Here is a 12,890-nt window from a genome sequence, read left to right as displayed (position 1 = left end):
ATTGCTTTCCAAACGAAGTTTTCTTTCCTACAGACGTTGGCCAAGAGCCAAGAAACAAAGGCACTGTTCTGAGAAACGTTTTCTTATTCAATTGCACAAAAATTAAATCTTACATTTAAAAGAGAATGAGTTTGGTAATGACGATTACATGTGCCAAATTACAGTTCAGAAAGACTATTTATTAGGACCTATGTCCTGATTCTCTTCAGTTACATTGACTTAAATCAAGAGTAACTCTCTTGAATTTAGTGATGTTGTAAAATCAACCCACAAAGAGATTATGATGATAACCAGGATATTTTCACATAATACTGTCTGACATAAACATACGCTACAATTTCAAATATTCAGCAGTCTTATTATCCCTTCAGAAACCAGTACGGGCCATTACATTCTTGGACAACTTCCCTTTTCCCAGCCTCCTCTACCGAGGCAAATTTATCAAAAATTTAGTGAACACTACATTACAGCAACTACAGCAAGAGCAGACATTGCAGACACCTCCCAGTTCTGATGCAGAATGGTCCCCAACGGAGGGGTGCTTTGGCATACTGATGGATAACCTTGGTAATCTGACATCCTACGACGTAGGAGATAATGACATAGATGAGCAGGTGAAGCAACACTACATTTTATGGAATATGCTAGCAACACAGGTAGCCTTTCCGCCCCCTTACCTCTTCAATAGCAGACAAGGAGAGAATGAACCCCAGAAGGAACTTGGCTTCTAAAGAGCAGTGCCTCTGGGCCTGCTCTTGAGGCAATCTGGTTTTTACACCTCACTTTGCCCAAGGCTGTGCCTAATGCACAGCTTTCCTCTGAATACGCTAAACAAATAGAAATGCGGTACTGTGGTCAGTTCAAAGTCCTGAGTTACTTCTCTGAATACACTGAAACAGTTGCCACAGGAAGAAGAACGGCCCTCTAAAAGCCATTATAATGCATATTTACTTTAAATTCCGTGGGAAAAGCAACAATGAACATGTATTAGAAGTGTACTAATATGAACTCTCTATTCAGCCTTTTCTCCTACTTTGCAAACATATAAAAGGCCCAACTTACAGAGTCAGCTTTATTTTCAAAAAATTTCATCGCTGCAGAATGAACAATAATTAAAATGAAATAATTAAAACTGAATGAAGACTGTCAAAAGAAATGAACAATATATATTTAGATGCATTATCCTTGCTGGTTTTCATTATTGCGTTGGCTCATTTTCTCCTCAATTGAATTCACAACATTTACCCATTCACAGCAGTCTGTATATTCACATCTGCACAGTGGTTGCCTATGGAAATGTGTTCAGTGTCAGCTTTCAGTGCTCCTTCTCATATGCCCTCCCAGCTGTAAATGAGGTTAGGAAACAGCACTGTAAACACAGAAGTCCTTTTGAAAGGTAAAATAGTGGAAGGAAAAAAACCTCGCAGGAAATTTGATTTGTACTGAGGTTTCATTCTTTAAAAAAAACACCCAAAGCTTGACAGCATTTGAAACTATTGAAATACAAACTATTAAAGGAAGAGACGGCAGAATAAGGCATTATATTTTATGGTAGTCTTGTATTATTGATATAAGGAGAAAAGTAAGGCATTACAGTAATAATACAAGTTCACTATAAAAATGTAAGTAGCTCTTGTTCTGAGTACTGGGTTGCATTCTGTTGTTTTATATATAAATATATATAAAGAAAATCATAATTGTTTGCAATTCTTTCAACAAAAAGCAGGACACACACACAGATGTCATAAATAATGCCAAAATAAAGCCATGCTAATTTATGTAATGTGAAACTCTTAACACAAATTACTTTGCAGCGAAATTGCGCCTCCTCATATTGTGCATGTGAAATAAAAGCGAACAGATGTGCTCTTCCAAACCAGCTATTGCTACAATTAAACCAACAGTCATTTTGCAAACCAGCGAGCTACTTCATGTGTGTCTACGGTGCTAATCATCTTTCTGCACTACCGCAGCCCGGCAGATCGGCGAGTTATTTATAGAGTTATCTATCTTGCACTTTGCAGATGATGCCTAACATTATGACAACAGTGGAAAGGTCTCCGTACCTGCCTACCTAAAGCAAGTTTCTGTAAAGTAATGAATAGAGACAGCTTGGGGACCATCCACCTGCACCGCCTGCCTTTTACTGCCTGCAAAGTGAAGCCACAAGGGATTGGCAGAAGGTACTTGTCTGACAGGGCCAGGACAGCCTTTCTCCTCGGTGACAGCCCGGGCCTAGCCTCTTAAACCTGACCCACCATAATTCCTTCACAATGCGGCAGCGAGGCAGCTGACAGTAGCAGCTGCACCTCCTAAGCGAGATGGATGGAATTTTCATAACTAGTTCCCCAAGTTACATTTTACCTTCAAGATAATTTATGAGCTGCTGTGGAGCCTTGAAGAGACAATATGCTTGCCATAAAATTAACTGTAACAGTCTTGTAGGTTGTAATTAACACTGGGAGGGTAGCACCAACTGGATGAAACACATGGCATAATTGATGGTGAAACTGGAAATTAAGGAACCTAACAATATCATTACCGCGCACATCACTTTTGTGAAACCCAGGCTTTCCAGGGGTTAATTACAATCCCCTCCTAACGTACACATTCTGACGGGGAGCGGATGAATGTCACAGCTAGAAGGAGGCAGGTTTGCTGGCAAGGCCACCTTGTACCTGGACTGATGTATATATTGTTTTTTGCCTGGAAGAGATATACATGTCAAAGCAGCAGCACCGGCACCTGAACATCTGGCAGCAGGCACACTGTAGCTTAGAGATAGATGATTGCTCAAGCCTCATAGAATATTTCATTTTCTCTGTAGCCAGCATACTTAATAGCAAAGAAGAAAAAATCCTCTCTGAGAATTCACTTAATGGCACACATTATTAATTTAAATTACTTGAGCAGAGAAAAACATTTTAACTTTATATTGCCATAACTTAGCAGCAAATTAAGATTTTTTTTTCAACAGCGTATTATCATCTTGGTTTATTACATTAGTCTTTAGAAACATGCCGAGCAATCCTTTTAGCAACTTGCCTGTCAAGGGGATACTGTACTGGAGGAGCAATACTAGGGAGCTAGTTAATCGGCAATAACATTATGAGCCGCTGCCATCGTCGCGAAGAAGAAGATGCCATTCATCTGGCTGTATCTAAGGCTCCGCTGTCTGACAAAGCCTTATGGAATCATTAGCGTACTGCATTTATCTGATTCTCTCTCAAATTATTTTAATGAAACTTTTTTTCTTTTTTTTTTTTTTTTTTTTTGTCCCTGGACAAGATATGTGAAAATATACAGATAAATGGTGCAACAGTGTCACCTACAGGCAAGCAGAACAGCTAAAAGCCTTGTCCAGCGTTACACCCTCACACCTCAAATCCCCTCCCTCCCCTCCTCCAGCCTCCTGCCTGCCCCCAGACACAGATCTGGATTTCGGGTTGATGCACACCTCCAAAGATGAGCAGAAGGAGACGCATCTCGATACTTTCAGCGTGGTCTAATATAAAATATAAAACAATTAGAGCATAAATGTGGTAAAGAATGCCTTACAGTAAACATGCTGAACATGCCGTACAGCTGGTAAGTCATCTGGAGTGGACACATCGATTACTTCTCATCTCTTGAGCACTTTTTCAAATCCACCTTTACTAGGTTGTCAGAAATAATTCTGATAAGATTCTTTCCCAGTCAAAAAGACCAAATGTTGACCTTACCAAACAGCGCCTCTACACCCCCATAGCACCTCCACCATTACTAGATAAGGGCACTTGCTAAAATTGAGTTTAAATACAATTCAGGGCTCGAAAACAAGAAAAAAAACTTCATTTATTCAGCCTAGATGAAACTTCATAATATTACTGGGAAAGCAAACTGAGCAGATTATGCAAAATAATGATTATTCACACCAACCTTATAGGAAAACATTTAATATTTTACAGAATTTGACTAAAATCATTTTATTTGCTCAACAAATTAATGCACTGGCAGGAAGATTTGCAGAAACAGCAAATCTGAAAATCTAATATTTGAAAATTCCAATCATAAATTGTAAATTTGTAATCACGGAAATTCACTCTAAATTGGTACCCAAACAATCATGTTCTGATCCAAACAAGGATCATATCCATTGCAGTGATAATATCTGGCGGATCAAAATAACTCACACTATGGGTTTGTGTGGACTGAATTCAGATTGATATTATTTCCGTAACCATCACAACCATCACAAATCACTTGGTAAGCCAAGGAATTTGTCTGATAGTTTTGAAGAGAAAATAAAAAAGAGAAAATGTTGACTTGCAAAAAAAGGAACTGGCAAAAAAGTTAAAATCATGGCCTAATAAACTTGTATTAAAATACCCCCCAGCATAATTTGGAGCTGAAGCTAACTCCAACACAGCCACAGGCATATCTGATGGGACCATTCAAGCTTGCCTTTGTAAAAAGAGTGGAACAAGCTCTTCTTAGCGGATCTGAAAATACCCAGAAATATTTCCTTTTCCTTTCTATTATTGCCTTCACTTCACCACTTAATAGTCTTCTTCAGTTTTCCCTACAAACCCCGCATTCTTAGAGTCTGTTTCTCAGTTAATCATCCTGATACAACTCATGTCCTCTTTTTGTTTTATTTATCTCAATTTCAAATTATGTATTTTATGTCCACAGATGTTACTTTTAACACACTTCTTACCCACAAGTCCTACCTGCTCCATCACCAACCCAAGCCAATCTCTTGTACATGCCAATATGGAAACACAATTAAGTATTGTGGGTTATAAACTGAGGTGTTGCATACCTCTTCAAGTATCCCTGTTGGCTTAACTACTCAAATTTTTCAGTAATCCATAGCAGCATTTTTTTGCTACTATTAAATATGCTTTCCATTTGGGGCTGCTGTCATTTAAAAACATAAAACAAAGAATATGAAACAAATGCGTGCTATGTAACAGGTCCCTAAGGTCTCGAATTTTACAGAGCATCTTAAGAAATGCCAACTTCCTTTGTTAGCTATTTTAAACATCATCGTAGTTTGTCATTTAGTAATTTCACAGTAATTATACATTTAGAAATGAAAATTCAAACAAAATAAACAGCACAAATGTTTAAAATGCCAGAAAAATCTCATTTGTAGTCAAAATAAGTAACGGATCTGATTCTATTCGTCAGTTCATCTTCATTTCTCTGATTAGTTACACCTCCAGCCCAGCCTTCAGCCTCCCAGTGGATTGCACTTTGTGCAATCATGTTGACGTTGGCCAGGAGTTTACCACGGCACTTTCTCACCACGTATCTGTGTACAGGCATCTATGTTACCATAACTTTTAGTGTAAAAAAATAAATAAAATTAATAGAGAGCAATACAGAGCAATGCAACAGACTGCCATCCTCTTTTCGCCTTCAATCAGCCTCAATACTCTCTGCCTCCCAACCATCACCTAGAGCGCTCAGAGCACTGACAGCATCTTGCGCAGCTTCTACATCCATTTAATTTTTGGCTGCTCTGAGAATGCCAGCAAGGGTACCAATTAGTATCAGCTGTAACAGTTGCTTTACGTGATATACACACCTGCCTACCAGGATTCAAGAACCAATGCATTTTGCATAGGCCATCAAACACAGATATCCAATGGGAATAATCTTTGGCACTATCTACCTGAAGCACATTTGAACTGCTGACCTGAAAACAAAAGGCTCTGTATTTCATTACCAATCCCTGGAGCCATCAAATTCTAGATATGTGGAAAAACTTTAACAACACAAGTTTGACAACATTTAAGACTTAAGTCATGAACTTACACAAGCATCTGCTCACTCATGTCTCATGCAATGACATAAGCACACCACCTGGCTAGGTGAAGCCTTTGTTATCCCGTTATTTCTGCGCTGGTAACATATACCAGGTATTGAACACAGTTCTTCCAAATCCAGTTAGCTTTGTCCATCATAAAACCAAATTTTACTGCAATGATAATGGCACTAATAACCTTAACAACCATGTCCTGTTTGGACAAGGCATCTAATGCTTTACAGAGATGATAATTGCATCTTTAGATACATTTAAAAGTTTTTTGTTTTTTGATTTTTTTTTTTGACAAAGTTTTAATTTCTACAAAATTTGCAAATTATTTTTTTGGGTATATTACATACCATGACAGCAACACACTTTGCTAAGGCAAAGGTAAGTACGGATTAATATTGCAGAAGAAAAAAACTCAGTGTCTAAGGCAAAATATACCTATGAGAATTTTGCGTTGTCTTGACCATCATTCTTGATCCCTAGTTTGTAACACCATGTCTTCAGCTGGCGTGGGCAGCTATGGAGTACGGTACAATGCTCAGGATTCTCCCAGCTTTTCTCCTTTTCCCTGCCCCTGGCAGACACCATTCTCTCTTGCAGGAATGATGACAGCTGATGCTAATGCTACTTTGTGGTTCAACTGTCTGATGATGTGGGTAACACTTTGTCTCCACAGATTATAAATTTGTCACCTCTGTCACCTCTGTGATCTATTCACTCTCCAGTCTCCTGCAGTCTGGAAACACAGTAATTTCCATCTCCAGCACTGAGATCTCCCAGTGGTAGTGAGCAAATCATTGTCAAACCCCTTGAAAAACAACACTATCTTTCTTGTACTGCAATTATGAAAGCTTAAATAAGGAAATGTCACCCCTGCTGACTTGATAAACCTGTCCAGGCAAAATAAAATCAAACCTTCAAAAAAACTTAGCCAACTATTAAAAATAAAAATAATCAAATGCACTCTGGTAGAGCGAGAAAATTATTTATCGCATAGTTTTGGAAACTTTAATTGCACTATTAAGACTAAATTGTGTCATTTGTCAGATTTGGAAGTGTCATTTTTGAAAAATCCTTCTGACACATCAGAAGGATTATATATATATTATATGTATCATATATCATATATATCATACAAGGAAGAAAAGCATTAAATCAAAAAAGGGATATGAGGAAAAATATACCCTGTAGTTATTCAGGTATGGGATGATGCATCTCGTTGGGGTTTTCAGAAACAGAGAATTAAAACTAAACTAAAATGGTAACATAACCATCAGAATAAACAATCCTCCACAAAGTGGCATAACAGAGGATGCACACAAAAGCCACACAAAGGTGATCTCCATGACTTTCCTCCTAGACTGCCATGCACCATTCGTTTAAAGTCCTTATACCAAAAGATGTCTTTTATACCATATTTGCTGTGTCTATAGTGACATCACCAGGTAAGAACCATTTCCTGTAAATATCCAAGCTTGTAAATGATTTTTTTTTCAAGGGTAAAGGGTCAAAGCTGCTTTAAAGAAAATAAGAGTGGTTGTTAAACAGCAAGATTTAATCAAGCAGTACTTCCATTGTGCAAAGTACTTGTACCTATTGATGCCAGGCCTGGCTGCTTCAAAGACTCCCCAGAACAAGAAACACAGGTGAAAGACAGGCAGAGAACAGGAAGGGTCACACGAAGCGAAAGAAGTCTGGCAATAAGGAACCGGAGAGAAGTCAAAGGTCAATCGAGGCAGCTGATGTCTAAGCATAACTACAGCAGGAGACCTGACAACTTCATTGAAGTCTCAGCATTTTCTACGTTCATTTAAAAGCTGCAAGGTTGGTTTGCAGTCTGCCTCAGAGCATCTTCCCCATTAACATGCTGTATTCAGTATCATCATCTAACTCACAACATGAGTTTACTTTCTAGAATTTTTTTTTTTAGGTTACAAAATGAGTGCTGAATAGTTTAATTTTCTTCTTTGAAAGAACACAAACACACAAGAAAATCAAACAAATCCAATCTAATCTTCTGTTTGTTTGGTTGTTTTTTCCCCCTGTGATTTCCTAAATGATGAATCAAAATTTGTTCTTGTTTGTTGCTAATTGTTATGCTTGTTGCTAACTTACTGAATATCCATTCCAGCTGACACATTTATTGCCTAGAGAGGACGACTGTTACAAAATCCCACTGGAGATCACACAGCTGTGTATACTGAGATCGTTACTAATTTCAGAAACATAGACGCTGGATTCCCACAAAAGAAAAAAAAATCTGTCATGCTAACATTACACAAAACAACTGCAAAAGTTGTAAATAACATAAATATTTTCTCCACTTTCTGTCAGACTTTACTCGATACTTCTGTCCTTTAACTGTTAAAGCTTTGGCACTGGTATAGTTCCTGTTTCTGAAGTGTTCATATTTCACATAGTTATATTCTGTGATATTTGTCAACCAGTCTTTGAACTGGCCTTACCACGTTTCTTTTAAAATCTGGCAGTTACTGACTTCTTGAGTCTGACAGAAGGAAAACTACTCCAATTTACCCAGAGCCCACGTTAACTTCTTAACCAGTTGACTTTTCTCTCGTTATAGAATAAAAGGTTTCTTCACATCAACATTTTCTGCTACCGGAGCTAAGAGCAAAATCTACCTCATTTACCTTCTTAGGCATGACTTAAAATTCCAATGTAGACAGAGGTAATGTGCAAGAATAAAAACAACTTTTCTTCAAAACAGAAAACAACAAAATATATCAAAAACTTTAAGGAATTGTAGTTAAGTTTGACGTGAAACCAGGAGCTCATACTATTTGCCATGAGTAAGAGGTTCTCTTTTGAGGGGTTATGTACAGACAGAAGAATATAACTCTAAAAAATACACAGTGATCTGATCCACAAAATGCTATGGGTTGTAGCAATGACCTCATAAAATAGATTTTTCTCACTGTAATATTTCAATGAGCCAAGGATTTAAGCTATTGATTCTTACAAGATATAATCAATTAACACTTTTCTGCTGTTTATCTCATGAACCAGAAGAATTCTGTTTACTTTGGTTTAAATTATTTATTGAATGTTTATTCTGTTTTCACTATGTCAATTTGTCATTATATGATGGTTTAGAGAGAACTCCATTAAGATTTCGGAATCCAACTAGCACAACTATGAGAATACAACTATCATGAATAATTTTGTTTTTCCTATCAAACTTTTCACATCATTAGATTTTTATCCAAAACTTCACATTTCTCCTTAGCTGACTGAATTTCCCTTAAGAGAAATGGTGCAAATTTCCCTGAGTGAAATAGCATAGTGGACGCTAGGCTGCCTCATAACAGAACCATTTCAGACTAATAAATTTTTTTGCATGAAAAAGATTGATTTTAATAATTACTTCACTAACCATCTTTTTCTATGAGTTAATATTTTCAATGTAGTTAAATTATCCTTTAAATTAATCTATTGTTGATTGCTTGATGACAGATGAGTTTGGTAGCAATGTATTTAAACAAAAAATAGAACAAAAACTACTAGCAATTAAGCAGAATATGACATCCATGCCTTAAAGGCAATATTATTATAACTTGGTACAAGTTTTATTAAGAGGAGGAATGAGAGAATTTTTATTGAGCTGTGCTGCCCAGTTCTGTTGGACATTCACCAATGTGCAAAAGTACAACATTCTCTCTTGAAATTCAAGTACTACTTTTTTTTTTTTTTTTTTCTTTTTGGCCAAACTGTTTCTTTATGATATTAACAACTTTCCTGTTTCCAGTTAAAAAGATCAAAAAATGTCAATAGCATCATTAGCGGGCTAAAAATATTAAGACCATTTTTGAAAATGAATCAGGTGCAGATATTGAACTGTACTTTTTCATCCTTTGTCTCACTTTTCAAATGATAATTTCTTCCACAGTCACCGTTAAATCTTGATCTATTCCAGCTCTCTGTATGGGTCATTGATTCTAGATGTACCATGGTTATTTTTAAATGTTTCCCTTTTGCAGAGAAAAAGAGGGCTGTCTAGAGCCAGATGGGTAACTTCACACTTCATTTATCAAACCCAATGCATTAGACTCCACCCTCTCTTTCCCACTATTGCTGTTAAACTTCCATATAATTTGGTAACAATTTTCATTATCATAGAGTGACCCCAAAAAGTCTACACAGGTTTGTGGTTAACCCAAAATTCACAGCTGTTCCCTTTACCCTCTGTTTGTTACAGTAGAGTCCGAGGTTCCCCTCACTCCATAAGCCGAAGGGTGACCTTTTCTAAGCAGAGGTTAAGAAAGGGTCAGTTCAAAGGGCTAGAGCAGCTCTTTAACAGCTATAACAACCTGTCCATCAGGCGCTATCAAGCAGTATAAACAAATCTGAGGCTTTAAGCAACTCTGGACCATTTCTGTTAACACTTAGAGGACATTCACTGAGTCCTACCTGAAGTCTTTTGGATCACTGCCACTCAACAGGGAACAACTTGAATCCTTGGAAGACCTGTACAGTAACTATGAGACCAACGACATCTTCAAGTTGATAGGATACGAGACGGTGGGCTGGAACACCTACGTGCTACCACGCAGCCTGGACCATGGTGCTGAACTAACAGCTTAGAGTGCTTTCCACTGGTTAATATGCAGAAGCACTGGTACAACTTCAAAGCAAAGGATGTGGTAAGATGCATTATCCACGTAGACATGTACACACACCAAAACGTGACAGATACCTTCTTTTTTTTTCCTCTGAGAAAGGCAAATTTGTAAAGTTTCAATCCGTTTATACTAACAACTCCCAGATTTATTTTTTTTTACTTAAGGTGACAAAGACAAATAAAACATGTGAACGAACAGAATGCCTACATAATTCTACGAAGACCAAGTGCAGAGTAAAGTTTTTGCCAGCTGCCCTCCCTTCGTTGACCTAAATTTCTTGGAGTTGTACTATTCATAATGTGCTCTCTAATGCACAATGTAAGGTAATTAGAGTCATCTGTATTTAACTTCCAGAGGAAAAAAAATTCTATTATCTAATCTAGCTGATCCCCTGATAGCCTGTTGAAAGTAAAATACTGTAACCTATTGCCTGCCCTTTGACAAGTGCTAATTATTTCCTGTCCAAGCACATTTTTCTCATGTAATTCCAAAGTACACAACAGACTGATCTCTAAAACATGGGCAGCCCTGCTCGTACCACGGCGGACATTTTATAACTTTCACCACTGTATGCTTGATGGCTACCACAGTCAGTGCTTCATTCCAGACATGGAGCTGAAGCTTTGATGAAGTGAAGTGAGGTGTATGGTAACAGTCTGTTTATGCAGATCATATGGATGAGACTCAGATAGGTCACTGGGATGGGAAACATCAAATGGAAAGAAAAAGGATTAAGGATATTTAATACTCAAAGGACACTTTCTTTCAGAACTTTCAAGGCACAATGCTCTTGAAATTTTCTTTCAGGTGTTTAGTTTTAAGGAGGCCTGCACTTTGTCTGCTTCTAAGCCTCTCCCTACCCCCACCCAAGAGCTCTGGCATTTGTGTGTCAGACAAGGCTATGTCTACAACTGCAACGTCGGCTCCAGCCTCCGATTAAATCATGAACTGTAAAAGCGGAGGCCAGAAACACTGTAACCACATTATTTTTAAATGACTCTTGATTGCTGTGATTCCTGTTGACTTAGTATATTAGGGTATTATTGTTAAGCTAAACAAACATGAAAAAGATATTCCACTCATTACAATTATTTAGCCTTGTTCTATCTCTAGGAAGCTTTCTGTTCTGGTTCACAACGAGGATGCATGTGTCCCAAGGAAAAGCTTTAAGTGATTTCCTCTGTTTCCAACGTACTCAAACTATTTGCAGTATTTATGAAGTATGGTGATGGAAAAAAAAAAAAAACACAACCAAAAAAAAACCTAAACCCAAAACACACAAACAATATAATTCTCTTAAATTTCTTAAAAAGGAAGAAACAAAACACACATACAATCTGAACAATATTACAGACCCACCTCACTGAGCTCTTTTCTACTCTGAGTTCTCAACTCATACTATACAAATAAACATCACACATGCATACAGAAACAAATTTATAAAAACACAGTTTCTAAGTTGTAATAGGTGCTCCTATGTAGCAATGCTTAATTTCTATCTAAAGCTTCTAAAATATTTCAAGTGCAATCAATACAATTACTGGGAGCAGCAAACCCAGACAAGTGTCAGATCTGATTATCTACAACTGAATTTCTAGTCAATCTAAGAAACTTCAGGACATTTCATTAAGTTATACATTAAAAACAAACAAAACAAACAAACAAACAAACAAACAGGAGAACTCTCTTAATTGGAACATATAGTGCAGGTCAAAAATCACGCCAGTTAAGTGTTAATTTTGATAAACCAAGTCTCATAAAGAAAATTTGACTAAAACCTGTATTTCATTGTAAGCGCAGGACATCTCCTGGTCTTAAAAGGAGCTATACATTTGGAAGAAAAAATTCAGAGACTAACAGGTATTATATGTAATTATTTATCATAAATAAGAAAAATAAATAAATAAATACAGATCTACAGCTTTTAGAAATGTGTAAAAAGTTGAGATGGACTCCACAGGTAAAGAGAAGAAGGCAGATGCTGGAAAGACAGTTGCATATGGCAATTTTGTTTTTTTGAATTCACATATTTCTGGAAGAACTAGAAGTATTAGGCAACTGTTTCCAAAATACATCCATCTGACTACAGTCCAGTAATATAAATTTTTGAAATACAAACATGAATAACTTCTTAAAATTGTTAATAACATCACGTGCTCGTAATAGAGCAATATGCTCAATTTAAGAACCCACGTATAATAAAACAGTCAACATGATGTGAACTCTAGAAATATGTACACGTATGCCAATCTCACCCAACACAATCTGGTTAACACAAGTAGGGCACCACAAGAAGTGTGAGCGTTGTGAAGAAAGCAGGCAAAATGGACACCTTTTAGTATGGCAAGCCTGCTGGGCATATTGCTCATATTGTTCCTAGTATAAGGAAAACCTCAGGGCATTTAAGGCAACAGCAATCCTCAAATACCTATGCTGTCTATCAA

At 37.1% G+C, this 12,890-nt stretch overlaps 1 protein-coding gene across 4 annotated transcripts in view; it reads right to left on the bottom strand.

The window, feature by feature from the left end:
* Positions 1–12,890, bottom strand: part of FTO (FTO alpha-ketoglutarate dependent dioxygenase) — a gene marked incomplete at its 5' end in the record, with an annotated part of 243,767 nt that overhangs the window by 123,491 nt on the left and 107,386 nt on the right. The window lies entirely within an intron of this gene.

The sequence above is a fragment of the Aythya marila genome (genome assembly GCF_965140915.1).
Source record: "Aythya marila genome assembly, chromosome: 12".
Lineage (NCBI taxonomy): Eukaryota > Metazoa > Chordata > Aves > Anseriformes > Anatidae > Aythya > Aythya marila.
This window is presented reverse-complemented; position numbering and strand designations above follow the sequence as displayed.